The sequence below is a fragment of the Macaca thibetana genome, chromosome X (genome assembly GCF_024542745.1).
Source record: "Macaca thibetana thibetana isolate TM-01 chromosome X, ASM2454274v1, whole genome shotgun sequence".
Taxonomy (NCBI): Eukaryota; Metazoa; Chordata; class Mammalia; order Primates; family Cercopithecidae; genus Macaca; species Macaca thibetana.
The window spans coordinates 11549403-11564086 of NC_065598.1; the positions used below are offsets into that span (position 1 = coordinate 11549403).

General features: G+C 39.3%; 1 protein-coding gene and 1 non-coding gene across 2 annotated transcripts in view; one reads left to right on the plus strand and one right to left on the minus strand.

Moving 5' to 3' along the window:
- Positions 1 to 14684, plus strand: part of FRMPD4 (FERM and PDZ domain containing 4) — an 863942-nt gene that overhangs the window by 136629 nt on the left and 712629 nt on the right. The gene's annotated exons all lie outside the window — the stretch shown is intronic.
- On the minus strand, positions 12567 to 12673 carry LOC126947100 (U6 spliceosomal RNA). Its single transcript, XR_007722928.1, has one exon. It is a non-coding gene; the product is annotated as a U6 spliceosomal RNA (small nuclear RNA).

A 14684-nucleotide genomic window follows, 5' to 3' on the forward strand; every position in this document is an offset into this window, starting at 1 on the left:
ATGGTCTCTATCTCTTGACCTCATGATCCACCTGCCATGGCCCTCAAAGTGCTGGGATTACAGGCATGAGCCACTACGCCCGGCCCTGAATGCTTTTTATTTCATTTTCTTGCCTAATTGCCCTGACTAGAACCTACAGTACAATGTTGAATAGAAGTGGTGGAGGCAATTTTTTGGCAATTCCCATTATTTCTTTGCTTGTTTCTATATCATTTGCAAATAGAGATAGTTTTATTTCTTTCTTTATGATCTGAGTTTTGTTTGTTTGTTTGATGGAGTGTCTATCCATGTCTTTTTTCTGATCTTAGGTGGAAAACTTTCAGTCTTTCACCATTAAGTATGATGTTAGCTGTGGGTTATTTGTAGACATCCTTTACCAGGTTGAGGAAGTTCCCTTTTTTTCTAAGTCTGTTGGGTTATTTTTTTTTAATCATGAAGGTATATTGGTCCTTGCTCCCTTCTGTTCATTCCATTTGTTTAACATTTTTTCTTAGCTCTTCATTTACTTTTTGTTCTCTTAGCTCCTTATGGTACTAGAAACCAGCTATGTGACTGGTTATACCTACTATTCCCTAAAGAATCTTCTTTCTCTGGAAACCAGGCAGACCAGACAATAGTAAATGGATGTATTAGGCAAATCCAGGCATCTATGTTAAGGCTATTGCTAAAGAATCAATGTGTCTTACTGTAGTAGGAAACATGCTATCTGTTGGGAGAAGAACTATATAACATTAGTGTTTATAACATTGTTTTGTCAAGAAAAAATGTAGTTTATTGATTGATATAGTAGCCTTTGATGGGGGAGAAAAGGACAGAAGAAGGGGATAAAAGAAGAGACAATGAAGGATGGGAAAGGAAGGGACACTAAGTTGGGAAAACTTCATGAACAAGACACAGAAGTGGAAATGATGATGGGAAATTCAAGAACTAGTGAGTAATGAGACTAAACTGATGTATTTGAGTTCAGTTGTTTTGGCAGCATAAGTAGGTAGTATGTGAATCCTAGAGGTCTCCCCATGTTTCAATCTCTGGACAGATCTACCAAATCCAGTTCTGGAATCCCATTGTTTATAGTGGTCTCTGGTTCAGAGGGAGTCATTAAGTGTGTCTTGGATTCTAAGGAAATGTCTCTCAGCAGAACAAAAAAATTAGCTCTCTACTTCTTTACAATCACAAGTTTAGCAATGTATTACATTGTTTCAGAGGCCTTTCCTTCTCCAGGAAAGGTAAACAGGTTTTATTGTACCTTCCCTCCATTATATCCCCAACTTTCCATTATGTTCTGTATGCTAATCTGAGGAGTAATCAATCAAGCCCTTTGTATTCACATCAAGAACAGATTTATGACCTCCCAAAGATCTCACCACTGTGGGGTACATGGTAAGCATCATCTCCAGGGCCCTTATGTATTATAATCCTCTCTACCAGCTCATTTTCAAGGTTACCTTGTTTTGGCTACAGTGCCAGTCTGCTGACTCATGTTTAGTTTACTTGACCACAGGCTATTTTCTCAAGCTCCACTAATGTCATTCCTATCTTAACTCCTGTATCAGTGTAGTGCTAGGATCAGCTTCTTTATCGTCCATTTCCCCTTCCGGAGACATTTACCGTTTTACAGCTCCCTCTGCCTCCTGGGTATCCGGCTACAATTACCATTAGTACATGAACCTGGCATAGGCCAATTTCTTAGGTTATTAGTTTTTTCTTCCTTTATCATTTGACCCAGGCTGTGCCATGTTTGTATCCACACAATTCTCCAGCTTGTCAGAATTATTTCAAATGTTTCTCTTCAGCTGTCAGTCACATCCGCCAACTTGGCATTATTAGGAAAATATTACATGAGTATATTCTTTAAGCCCATTACATAAATCACAAAGCATCACGCTGTACTGAGAACTAACCCTTATGGAACTGATTTAATGCAAACCATTTATTAGCAGTCCTTAGAAAATGATCCTCAAATCAGACTTACATAACTTTTTTTAATTTTTAGTTTTCTTGACAAGCATATAATGTGCTTATTAAAAATCTTACTAGAGCCAAGTCTCATTTTTCCCCCATGCCATGAATGGAGAGGAGTCATCTACTCAGATTTCCTCTACACCTTCATTCAGAAGGCACCAGCCCCAGATTTGGCAGCACAGTCACTGGTTTTCAACCGTGCCTCAGTGTATTGCTGATAATAGACAGCAACAAGTGACAGGGAGCAGGAGCTACTTAAAGTCTATCCTCTGGTCTCTCTGCTCAAACAAGAGAGAAGACAACTGCTATCCATGAAGGGCTGATCTGCTGTTCCTATAACTCATGACATTCATCATTCTGCTCTAAATTAACTATTTTTATGGCATTTAGAATTCACAATGACAAGTGAATCCTATCTGCCCTAGTATTTACAAGTTCTTATTTTTAATGCTACATTCCAGTTGTTTTATGGGTCTAGAAGCTCACTTCTGCAAGCTGAAACATTTGACTAGGTCTGACTTGAGAGAGAGGATATAGGCATCCCTGTCTACTGGGTGCCCGTTTTACAGAGAGTTAAACCAGGTATTGTGGGAAGTAAGCAAGCAAGAAAGCAAAAGATAGTATTTTTCCCTTAGAGATTTTTGTGCTTCAAAGAGGAAGGAGCAAAAGAGAAAAGTCTATGGATGCAGAAAACAGAATTATATACATACTGGATTGTGTGTCTGTGTGTCTGTGTGTGTGTGTGTGTGTGTGTGTTTAGGGAATTTGAGAGAGAGAGCTATGTCTGGACAGCTGCTGACAATATACAGCATCAAGTACTCTGTGATTTTTATTGAGTATAAGCTTCAGTGGAGACAATAACTGCCTAAGTACCACAGCCCATGACAGAGAAGTGGGATATAAGGATCTAAAGGTGGAGTTGTGATGATTAAAGTACAAATCTTCCTCCATTTCCCAATAAATAACAGTGTAAAACACCATTCTCGACAGTAAAGGACAAATAAATTAGTTTGATGAGGACTCTGTGGTTGGACCCACAGATATATAAAGAAGAAGAGTGGGCGAATTTTCTTTGCTGCATTTCTGTAACTGGCAACACTATGCTTGGATTTTGAAAAACGCAAAATTCTTGACTTTTTTTTAATTCTAAAAGTGTGGTCAGACAAAGGGATTGATCTTTATGTAGACTAACTTTGGCAAGATTGTCATTTCCAAGTTCAGGAATTTTAAGAATACACGCTACAATCCCTTACCCGATCCTATGTTATAGTTCATTTCATAGTAAATTTTAAAAGCTTAGTTTCCAGGTCTGTTTGGCCATCTCCCCAGTCTGAAGGTAGCAAGAAGAGAACACACTGCCCCTCATCCTAGCTAATTCCTATGTATTTCTCAGGTTTCACTTATTAATAATTCTTTTGTGATCATTTCATCTTCCCCTCATTAGATCACATTGCCTCATTGGGTGCTTTCATACCAACCTGTACTTTTTTCATTTTTCCACTTACCAAAGCTTGTTATTGTATATTTTTGTAATTATTTCTTTTATGTCTGTCACCAGATAGCTTACATATTTTGCTCTTTTTATTCTATCTAAAATAATCCTATTGTGTTTGGGGTGGAAATTTTTCCATGTAAAATCTACATTTCCTAGGCTCCTGTGCATTTATAGCTGGCCATGTGACATAATTCTGACTGACCATTAAGATGTAGCTAAAATACATAGTTAGGCTTCAAGGAATGTTCTTTAAAATAGCAGGAAATACAACTGACTTGGGTGGTTTTTGCCTATCATCCTGTTTCTGTTCCTACTTTGGGCATATTCACAATATTGGAAGAGGAGAAGCAGCTGCTTTGTAACCATGAGGCAGCAGGCGTGAGATGACAGCCACACACTATGCTGAGGCTGAGTAGAAAAAGAGATGTGAAATAGACTCCCCAGTGACATGACAGAGGCACCGTACTCATTGGGGCTTTATTTTCACACAAGAAAAATAATCACTCTGCTGATTTTCATTGCTATTTTCTTTTCAGAGTTTCTCTTACTTGCAGTGACACAGAAAGATAAGCAAAGAAGGAATGATAGGAAAACTATTTTACCTAGAGAAGAGGGTTCCATTCCATTGGATTCTATAACTTGGCTTTGGACAGTAATGCAGAGAAAATTATACACCTTCCTGGGAGCTTATGATTGGAGAAGTTAGTAGAAGAGAAGAAATCTGAGAGTTAGGCCAAGACACCACTAGAGAGAAACGAGAGAGTTGCTCATTGAATGAGTTAAGTCAAAGGAAATGAAAGGAAAAATATGAGGTCTGTGGGCTATCTAATGCTCCTTTTATGAAGTGTGGTTGAGTTGGAGGAGAGAGGCTCAATGCAGTTAGTGTACTTATTATGTGCATTAAGCAGACTAGAGTGCATTAAATGTGGAGTGAATTGATTTTATACAACTATCCTCAGCTGTCTTTTTTTAAAAATAATAATGACTAATGATTCCCGGCAAATGTGTTTCTCCGGAAAAGCTTTTGGGGAAGGGAGATTATTTTACCTAATCCCTTTTCATCTATGTTATAGAATATTTAGTGTGCTTATTTGACCTTGAGAGTTATACCTCTGGTCATTAGGCAAAGGAAGGTTAGCTGAAGAAAAAAAATTACATTGAGCACTATCCTTATGAAATCAATTCTTTAGGTTAAAATAATGTTTCCATACTTAAATATACAAAGTACATTGCCAACAAATGGAAATCTCTGCTTTTGGAAGGTGAGGTATATAGGCCAAACTATAGCTAAAGTTAGGGAACGCCTCTCTCTCTCCTCTCCCCGACCCCATTCCTTCCTCGGGAGAGATTTTCCCAAATGACTCCAGCTATGGACCTCAGCCTGTCCACACTGGGGAAAAGCTCACCTTTCCCATGAAGCAAGCCAAAGCCTCTATTGGAAGCAAACCCTGGCCTTCCTTCTCCAGAGCTTGCATCTGACCTGAGCTTTACACTGTTCCTCTCTTTCCCCATTGACTAGGCTGTTGTGTGCCTTAGAATAGACTTGCCCCGTATACCGCTACTATTTATATCCTCCTGCTTCGTGCTGATTGACCTAGCTTTGGGCTCTTTACTTGCCCTGATCTTGGATAGTTTGTGTACGCTTCCTTACCGGCTTCTCTGGTGGATTCTGATCCGTTTCCTGCTCTCACTTCTAGTACCTTCTCAAGCAATGACTACTAACACTCAGCCTCTGCTTCCTTGGTTCTTTGGTTGGGCCCTTGCAACTCATTGAATTCTTTTGCAGGGTTGAATGCAGAGAAGCAGAAGAGGATGGGACTGTTCAGGAAATTTATATGAGTATGTAACATGCACATATTCCAGTCACAAAATAGAAGCTAGACTTTCTGCCCATGACAGTGTTTATAGCATCCTCTCTCTGCAAGTCAGGAACTGGTTATTCCCTGGAATCTGATTTTATGAGTAAGCTCAATTTCAGATGTTCGCATTTTAAGTACTCACCTATCAATTCTTTTTTAAAAATATTTTTATCTCAAAGGGACATCAAACACAGCCCTTCATGAAAGAGCTTGTTCAGCACAATAAATGGTCAGTGAAGGGTCAAGAGCATATTGTCCAAAAATAAGGGAGAGGCTTATGATACAAAACTCTTAATTTCTCCTATTTTTTTTGCAATTTGTTTCCTATTGTCAATGCTTTTATTGTCCCTAGGGAATAGAAACTAAGGACTATATGGTTTTCTGTTGATAGTTCAAATTCAAATCTTGGGGTCCTTAATCTCTCTCAAAAGATGAACTATATGAGGCTGTATATGGGAGGATTAGCAGTATACATTCACAGCACCTTGATTCTCCGACTGAAAGGAGCTTGAGGGTTATTACATTTAACCCAGGTTCTAGCTTGGTAACTGGAACATGGTATGTATTTGAGAAGTAATTACTGAGTTGAGTCCTGGCTATATGGATAGGTAGCTAAGTGACATTGTCCTAGTCTTTTCATTTCCATTTAATAGATGAGAAATATGAAGCTCAATATCACCTCCTCCACAACGAGTTTTGTAAACTAAGATAATGAGAGTGTTTTTTATGAATTGAAAAGAGCACCATACAAACTATACCACTTTGCATTAGTTTTTTAGGGTTGCTGTAACAAAGAACCACAAACTATGGTGGAAAAAAACCCCCCAAAACCAGGAACCTAATCTCTCATAGCTCTGGAGTCTAGAAGTCTAAGATAAAGGTGTTGGCAAGGTCATGCTTTCTCTGAAGAATCGAGGGAAAAATCTGTATCATGCCTTTCTCTTAGCTTCTGTGTTTACCAGCTATCCTTGGTGTTCCTTGGCTTGCAGTCACATTAACTCCAAACTCTGCCTCCATGTTCACAGGGTGTTCTTCCCTCTGTGTGTGTCTGTCTCTGTGTACAGATTTCCCCTTCTTTTTTTTTTTTTTTTTTTTTTTTGAGACATACTTTCGCTCTTTCGCCCAGGTTGGAGTGCAGTGGTGCGATCTCGGCTCACTGCAACCTCCACCCCCAGGGTTCAAGAGATTCTCCTGCCTCAGCCTCCCGAGTAGCTGGGACTACAGGCGCCCGCTACCTCACTCGGCTAATTTTTTGTATTTTTTAGTAGAGACAGGGTTTCACCGTGTTAGCCAGGATGGGCTCGATCTACTGACCTTGTGATCCGCCTGTCTCAGCCTCCCAAAGTGCTGGGATTACAGACTTAAGCCACTGTGCCCAGCCACACCCAGCTAATTTTTATATTTTTAATAGAGATGGGGTTTCACCATGTTAGCAGAGCTGGTCTCAAACTCCTGACCTCAGGTGATATGCCCGCCTTGGCCTCCCAAAGTGCTAGGATTACAGGTGTGAGTCACTGTTCCTGGCCCACATTTCCCCTTGTTATAAAGAGACCAGTCATTTTGGATTAGAGCCCACCCTGATGACTCATATTAACTTGATTACATCTACAAAGACCCCTATTTCCAAATAATGTCACAATCACAGGTACCACAGGTTAGGATTTCACCGTATCTTTTTGGGAGATGCAATTCAACTCATAACACACACAAATCTCTTACACAGAGTCCTTTGGCCAGAGGTATTTTGGAATTCACATGTTTTCAGATAGTAGAAAGGCAGTACAGTGCATATACCATCTATTAGGTATACTACCACCACGTTGTAGAGCAGCACCATGTGTTCAAACACTATTATTTTCACAGAAAATACAATTATATTAACACTAAGTGAGATTAATAAAGAACTCCGATATGATCTCATCCATTCAGAACCCACTTTACTGCCAAATGAGTTTCAACTTTTTGTTTAGAGATATTGTTTTGGACATCAGAATAGCAGATAATGGGTTTGGGGCCAATATCAAATACTGACTTGGATACCATTCCTCTGATAATCTTTGTCTCATAATATCTTTCTTCCTTATTCCCATTGTCATTATCCTAGTTCTGGTCCTCATTAATTCACAACTAAACCACCATACCAGGTTCCTAATTGTCTCCTGCTTTCACGTATTCATAACTTTCTAACCAGTGTCTCTCTCTCTCCTCTCTTCAATCCTGTTTACACTTTGTTGCTAGATTAATCTTTCTCTTACACAGCTCTGACTAAGCCATTCCCCTGGTTAGCACCTTCTGTCACTCCCAGTATAAAAGAGTTTGGCATAAAGAAATGCCAAACTCCTCAATAGAGCTTTTGTGCTTCTACAATGTGGGCCCTATTCTTCGCTGCAGGTTCCCTGGGTGGGAATTCAACTGGACTGCTCACTTTTTTTTTTTTTTTAGTTACTTGCCCCATAATGTCCTCTCTATATGTGTGCCTTTCTTTCCTCTCTGCTTTGAAGATATTAACCCCAAGCCATGACTTCTAAATATCCAGGTTCTACCCGTCTATCAAGGCCAAGTTCAAATGATAACTGCAGGAAGCTGCCTTTGGTCCTTTCAGTTGGATACAACCTCATTTCCTCCCCTTGCCCCATAATAATGATGACGATAACATTTTTAAGCACTCATTATGTGTCAGGAATGTTCACAGTGCTTTGCATGTATTAATTAGTTTAATCCTCACAACAATCTGCGAGGTAAGTCCTGTTTGCAGCCTTGTTTTATCTATGTAGAAACTGAGGTTCAGAGAAAATAAGTAACTTTCCCAAAGTCACAGAGTTGTCAGTGGCAGATCTGGAATTTGAACATGTGACATCTAGCTCCAGAGTTTATTAGTTTAACCACCGTACCCTTTATTGTACTCTTATTGTATCATTTATCACTTTCTCTTGGGTTATGAATATCAACATCCATCTCCCTATGTAGGTGCTAGCTCTTTAATTTAAAAAGTTATCTGGATTTTTATATCTGTATCCCCCATAACCTTCAGCATAGTACTTTGCACATAGCAAGAATTTATTTACTGTTTAAGGTGATGCAACCTACAGTAATATATGGATTAACCCTGCAATCTTAATGGCTTAACATAGTGAAGTTTATTTCTTGTTCATACAACCAGTCATTGTAGGTGTTTCTGGTTAGGTGGCTCTTCTCCCAGGGAAAATGTAAGGGCCTGGTTTTCTTTTACCTCATGACTCTGTTGTTTTCATCACCTGGCTTCCAGGACCGCCCCAGGGTTGTCTTTCTTCCAGCCAGCTGGAGAGTGGATAGTGTATGAAGAACTGCGAATGGGAAGTTTTCATGAACCAGGCCTGGAAATGGTGCACATTACTCCACTGGCCAGAGCTCAGTCACCTGGCCACATGGAACTGCAAGGGAGGCTGAGATATATAATTGAGTTACATATGTATGTGTCCAGGAGGAAAAGAAAATAACATGAGAACAAATAAATGTTGAGTGAATGCATGCTATAGGGAGCCCTGCAGTATGCATCCATTTTAGGGTTTCAATTAATTAATCAACCCCCTTTGAGTAGAGTCTACCATTCAAAAAAATTCCCCAAACCAAATAATCATGCAGACCATGATTCTCCACCTTGTCCTCAGGGTATTCGGAAAATTTTTGTCTAAAGTCTTGGCAAAATCTGGTTATAATAATGTATTTCTATTATTTCCCCCACAAACATGTATGTTAATCAGCTTTCAAATCTGTATTGAAATAAAATGGTTTTACAGAGGTCTGTCCTAGTGAGCTGTGCTATTCAAGAATCCTGTGATTCATCTGTTTTCTCATAGTTGACTATAAGAGATTATTTGTCCATTAATTTAAAAATTGCATGCAGATAGATATACCCAGGAGTCAGTGCATCAGTTTATTTAAAATCAAATTGCCCTGGAGTGGAGAGGTATTTTCCTGAGTCTGTGTTTTCTAGCCTCAAACCTATACAAAAAAATAACTGAAAATAATAACATATTTACCTTTTTAACATGCTTCTTTTTTCTTTCCCAAATGAGAAGTGTTAGAGCAGTGTTCAAGTGATTTGTAAAAACACTTCTGTGCTTTCTTCTCTCTACATCTTGTAAGGCTGTGAATTTAAGGGGACTGAATAGTTCTCTTACTTTAAAAAATATATCTATTATTGGTTTACATGGCTGACAAATAAATTGATAATTATATTCATAAAATATTAACAAAATATTCATTTGGGGCTTAAATAACTCAATATCACTTAAGGGAACAAGGTTCAAATGTGAAATAAACATAGCAGTAATTTTAAAATTATTATTCCAGTTCTATTCAGTTCTTCATAACCTATGCAAGTATAGATTCTATTAGGAAAAGCCTCCCCTGCCTGCTTCTATCTGCTCCCAAATGTGTTTCTTAAAAATCCATTGGCCCTTGGGAAGATTATTTTCTCAACACTTAAAATTACTCATCTAGTGTTAAATTTTGACCCTGGAAATTTATGCATAGCTAGTTCCTGGGATATTACTAGATCACTAGTCAGAAGAAGTCCTGTTTTCACATCAAGCATATAGGCAGATATTTTCCTTGGAATATTTTGGAGCCTCAAGTCTTTTGAGCTTATCAACTTGCTGGTGACATGTTGGACTGTGTCCCAGAACAACACCATGTTATTGGGTGAGACCTTCAGCATAGCTGAAAAGGCACAGAGTGAGAGCTGGAAGGCTTGGGTGACAGCCTCTGCTCTGGTGCTAAGCTGTGCTCTGCTGTGTCACCATGGGCAAGTAAGACTTTCTCTGGGCCTCAGTTTCTTCCTCCTTGCATATCAAAAGGTTGGGTTAGAAAATCCCCAGGATCCCCTCCCATAGATCATGAGTTCTCAGAGAGCCAGAAATGTGTCATTCCTTTGTGTCCCCAGAACTTGGTATGATGCGTAATCAATAGTTGGTACAGTGTATGTTTAAATGAAAAAAATTCAATGACCTAATACATATAAAGCACTTTAGAAAGTGTCTTGTACAGTATAAGCACTGGGAAATTTTTTGCTAGTATTTCAACTAAAAGGACATCTGCATTTTTGAGAACTGCTGACAACACGCACACCTTCAGCCCATGTGCTAGCACAGGAAATTTGCTGAGTTCACTCTTCCTTGAGAGTTAGGCCCACTTTTTCCCTGCTAAAAGACTCACATCAGAGATTTTCAGTACTAGGGTTTCTCTCAGAAATGGACATGAAGATTAAATACTTCTGCACTTCTCTTCTCCCTTGTCAGGAGCAGCTCACTCCTAGGTCATTCCATGTTAAATCAGCATGAAACTGGGCTGGGACATGATGCACCTAGCCTTCTCAGTTATGCTGAAGACATAACCAGCATCATTATGTCTGTGAAAGCCCAGATCTATGTATCTCCATGCTCATCTCTCTTCAGATGCAGACTCTCCTCTGTGCTGATGCCTCTAATCACAGAATCCTTCACAGTGTCTCCCAAATGAAGCAGAGTTGGGAACCAACAATGTATTTCTTCTACCACCAATTTAGTCTTGGCTTTCAGTAGGGTATTCATCTCAAACTTCTTATAAGAACAAATAAGAGTCAAGAAGGAGCCCTGGGTATTTGTATGCAGCTGGCTAGATCATGTTGTCTCAAGTCCCCCAGTCTTCCCTCTTTCCCCCCACCACACTCACAGTCTTGCTGCCACTATTGATGTGACTTGAAACTGTCAGGACAAATCTCATCTTGTCTTTTATCCCAGTATGCACTATGCTATGGACTGAATGTTTGTGTTGTCCTGAAATTCAGATGTTGAATTCCTAACTCTCAAGGTTATGGAATTAAGAATTGTGTCCTTTGTGAGGTGACTCTGTCATAAAGTTGGAGCCCTCATGAATGGGATTAGTGCCCTTACAAAAGAGAACCCAGAAAGCTCCCTCATCCCTTCCACCATATGAGGTTACAGTGAAAAGATGGCTAACTATGAAGCAAAAAGCAGACACTCACCAGACTCCCATCTGCGAATGCCTTGATCGTACACTTCTCAGCCTCCAGAAATTTGAGAAATAAATTTCTCTTGTTTATAGGCCACCCAGTCTATGGTGTTCTCTTATAGCAGCCTGAACAGACTAAGACACACCAGGAGACCCAAGAAGTTCAGACTCCTCAGTCATCCCTCATCTCCTGGACTCAAATTCCCACACATGGCACATGGAATCTTATCAATGAGTTTGTTCCTGCTCACTGGATTTTTAATTTCCAACCCTTCCCCATAGTGCTCATCTGCTTTGTTTATCTAAATTACCACTGCTTGTAATTTCTTTTATTATTTACCATTTCCTACCACTAGAATATAACCTTCATGAAGCCATGGGCTTTTTCCTATTTACTGATGGTTTCTTCATGCAAAGAACAGTGCCTGGCACTTAGTAGGAACTTGAAAGACAATGGTTGGATGACTCTTTGCCAGTAATGGACACAGGGCACTTGGAGAAAGGTTCTCAGGTCTTTATGCTCTCTCATCCACCTCCAGGAACTCTGCTCCATTTTTTTAAAGCAATAACTCCCTTTAAGTTTCTCCTCAGGGTCTTTAAGCTTAGTTTGGCTTTCCCATCCTAGTCATAACTACAATGGTCATCTTCTTTAGGTTCCTGCCTCAGCCCGTCATTTCTTAGTTAAGTAGTTGCTAAAGAGATGCCCATTGGCTTTGTTCCTTGAATCTTTTCTGGAAGAGTGGCAGTGGTGAAGAAGGTGGGGCTGGAGGCTACATTTTTTCTAAAGTCAGGTAACTACGATCGAGCCACAAAGCTTCTGAAGTTCTTTTTACTTCTCCTTTCTTTGTACTAATTCAGATGGATCTGGAAACCATTTGGCAGTATTCCCTACCATTTTCTTTCCCCTTCCATTTCCATTTCTTTTATCTATAATCTGTACTCTAGCTAAGCTCTGAAAGATTGTCTTTTAATTTTCACCATGAAGGTTGAATTATAGCTTTTGTTTATTGCCTGCAATACATTTATGATACGTGCATATGTGTGTGTGCATTTATGAATGTGTCATGCATTTTTATGTACACATACATACTGATGCATGTGCACACCCACATATTCAGGCACTTATACACCATTTTACAGATGAGAAAACTGAAGTTTAGAGAAGTAAAATAATTTCTCCAAGGTCACTCAGAGAGTGAAGTTAAGTTTCTTTTTAGTCCATTTTAGCTTACTCCACTGAAAGCCATTCTTTTTTTTTTTTAAATATGGAACGCTTCACGAATTTGCGTGTCATCCTTGCGCAGGGGCCATGCTAATCTTCTCTGTATCGTTCCAATTTTAGTATATGTGCTGCCGAAGCGAGCACACACTGAAAGCCATTCTTGAAAGAGTTGCCAAATCTTGTCAAATTTTGTTAAGTTAAAACTTTCACTATGACACATTTTAAGCATATAGACAGCGAGAATATCATCAAGAAAATCCATGTGTTATTGTATACTTGTTTTTATATTTCAGAAAAGAATGATGCCTTACAGAGAAGTAACTGTTGTATACTTCTTCCTGATCACATTTTCCCTACACCCTCACCAGAGGTAATATTTTCATGATTTTAAAAAATAATTCAGATGCTTGCTTTTACATTATTTCTATATACACATGGATTTATACAAATATATACTTAGTTTTAGCTTTTTTTTTTTTTTTTTTTTTTTTTTTTGAGACGGAGTCTCACGCTGTTGCCCAGGCTGGAGTGTAGTGGCGCGATCTCGGCTCACTGCAAGCTCCGCCTCCCGGGTTCCCGCCATTCTCCTGCCTCAGCCTCCTGAGTAGCTGGGACTACAGGCGCCCACCACCGCGCCCGGCTAATTTTTTTTTTGTATTTTTAGTAGAGACGGGGTTTCACTGTGGTCTCGATCTCCTGACCTTGTGATCCGCCCGCCTCGGCCTCCCAAAGTGCTGGGATTACAGGCTTGAGCCACCGCGCCCGGCCTTAGCTTTTAAGCTTTTAAATAATATCTGTTTTGCAGCAGTTGCTTTTTGTTAACATTATATTTTTGGGTTTTTTCCATGTTGATGGGAGTGACTCCCTTTTGCATTCATTTTAATTGCTCACAGTATCTCATTGTATGAATATAACACAATTTATTTTCCTGGTCTCTTACCAATATATAATTAGTCTTTTTCCACATTTTTATTTAAAAAATAATAATGTCACTGTCTGCATCTTATTCTGCCTCTCTGCAACATTTGCATTAATTGACCATATTTTATTCTACAATTTTTTTTTCTCTTGACTTTATAACCTCAAGAATCTTGGTTTTTCCCCTTCTCCTCTGGCCACTTTTTGGTTTTCATTTCCTTCTTTCTTCTATGTAACCTAAAAATGTTGAAATTCCCCACTCTTGGTCTTGAATCCTTTTCTCTTATCTCTGTTTCCATTTATTTTTTCTGGAAGATCTCACTTATTTATGTGACTTTAAATATAGGTTGATACTCTTCAAAGTGGTGTCTCCTGTCCATACCTCCCCTCTGAGCACCAGACTCATGAATCATGACAATTGCCTACTTGACTTCTCCTCTTAGGTGTCTCAGAGGCCATTCAAGGTCAAACTTGGGACATCTAAGAAAGAAAAAAAAAGGAACTCCTGATTTTTCTGTGTAAACCTGTAATAAGAACTTTTAAAATGACCCTCAACAAGCTTGCCTCCTAGTATTCACATTTTGTCACATATTTGTATAATCTCCTCCCTTGTGTACGGACCAGACCTATTTTGCTTCTAATGGATCTATGGCAAAAGCGATGGGATGCCACTTCCAAGATTAGGTTACAAAAGACTGACTTCCATCTTGTTTGCATTCTCTGTGGCTTTCCTTAGTTGTTCACTCTGAGGAAGCCATTTTTCATGTTCTGAACTGCCTGTTGGAGAGATCCACATACCAAGGAACTAAGAACAGCCTTGGGCCAACAACCATTTGATTGCTAAAGGACTGGACTCTGCCAATGACTACAAGAGTGTGAACTTGGAAGTGGTTCCTACCACAGTTAAGCCTGATGACTGCAACCACTGCTGACACCTCAGTTGCACTCTTGTGAGAAACCCTGAGCCAGAGAGGGTGCAGCTAAACCACATTGGGGCACCTGACCCACAGAAATAATGACATAATAAATGTTTGTTATTTTAAGCTGCTAAGCTTGGGGGTAATTTGTTACATAGTATTAGATAACTAATAGAAGTCCTATTCATCTCTCAGTGGTCTCCATATCAATAAATAATTAACTTGGCTATTCAGGTTATAAAGTCTTCCTTGACTCATGCCTCTTTCTTATCCTCCACAGCAACCCATTTGCTAGTCCTGTAGCTTCTATCTCCATTGGC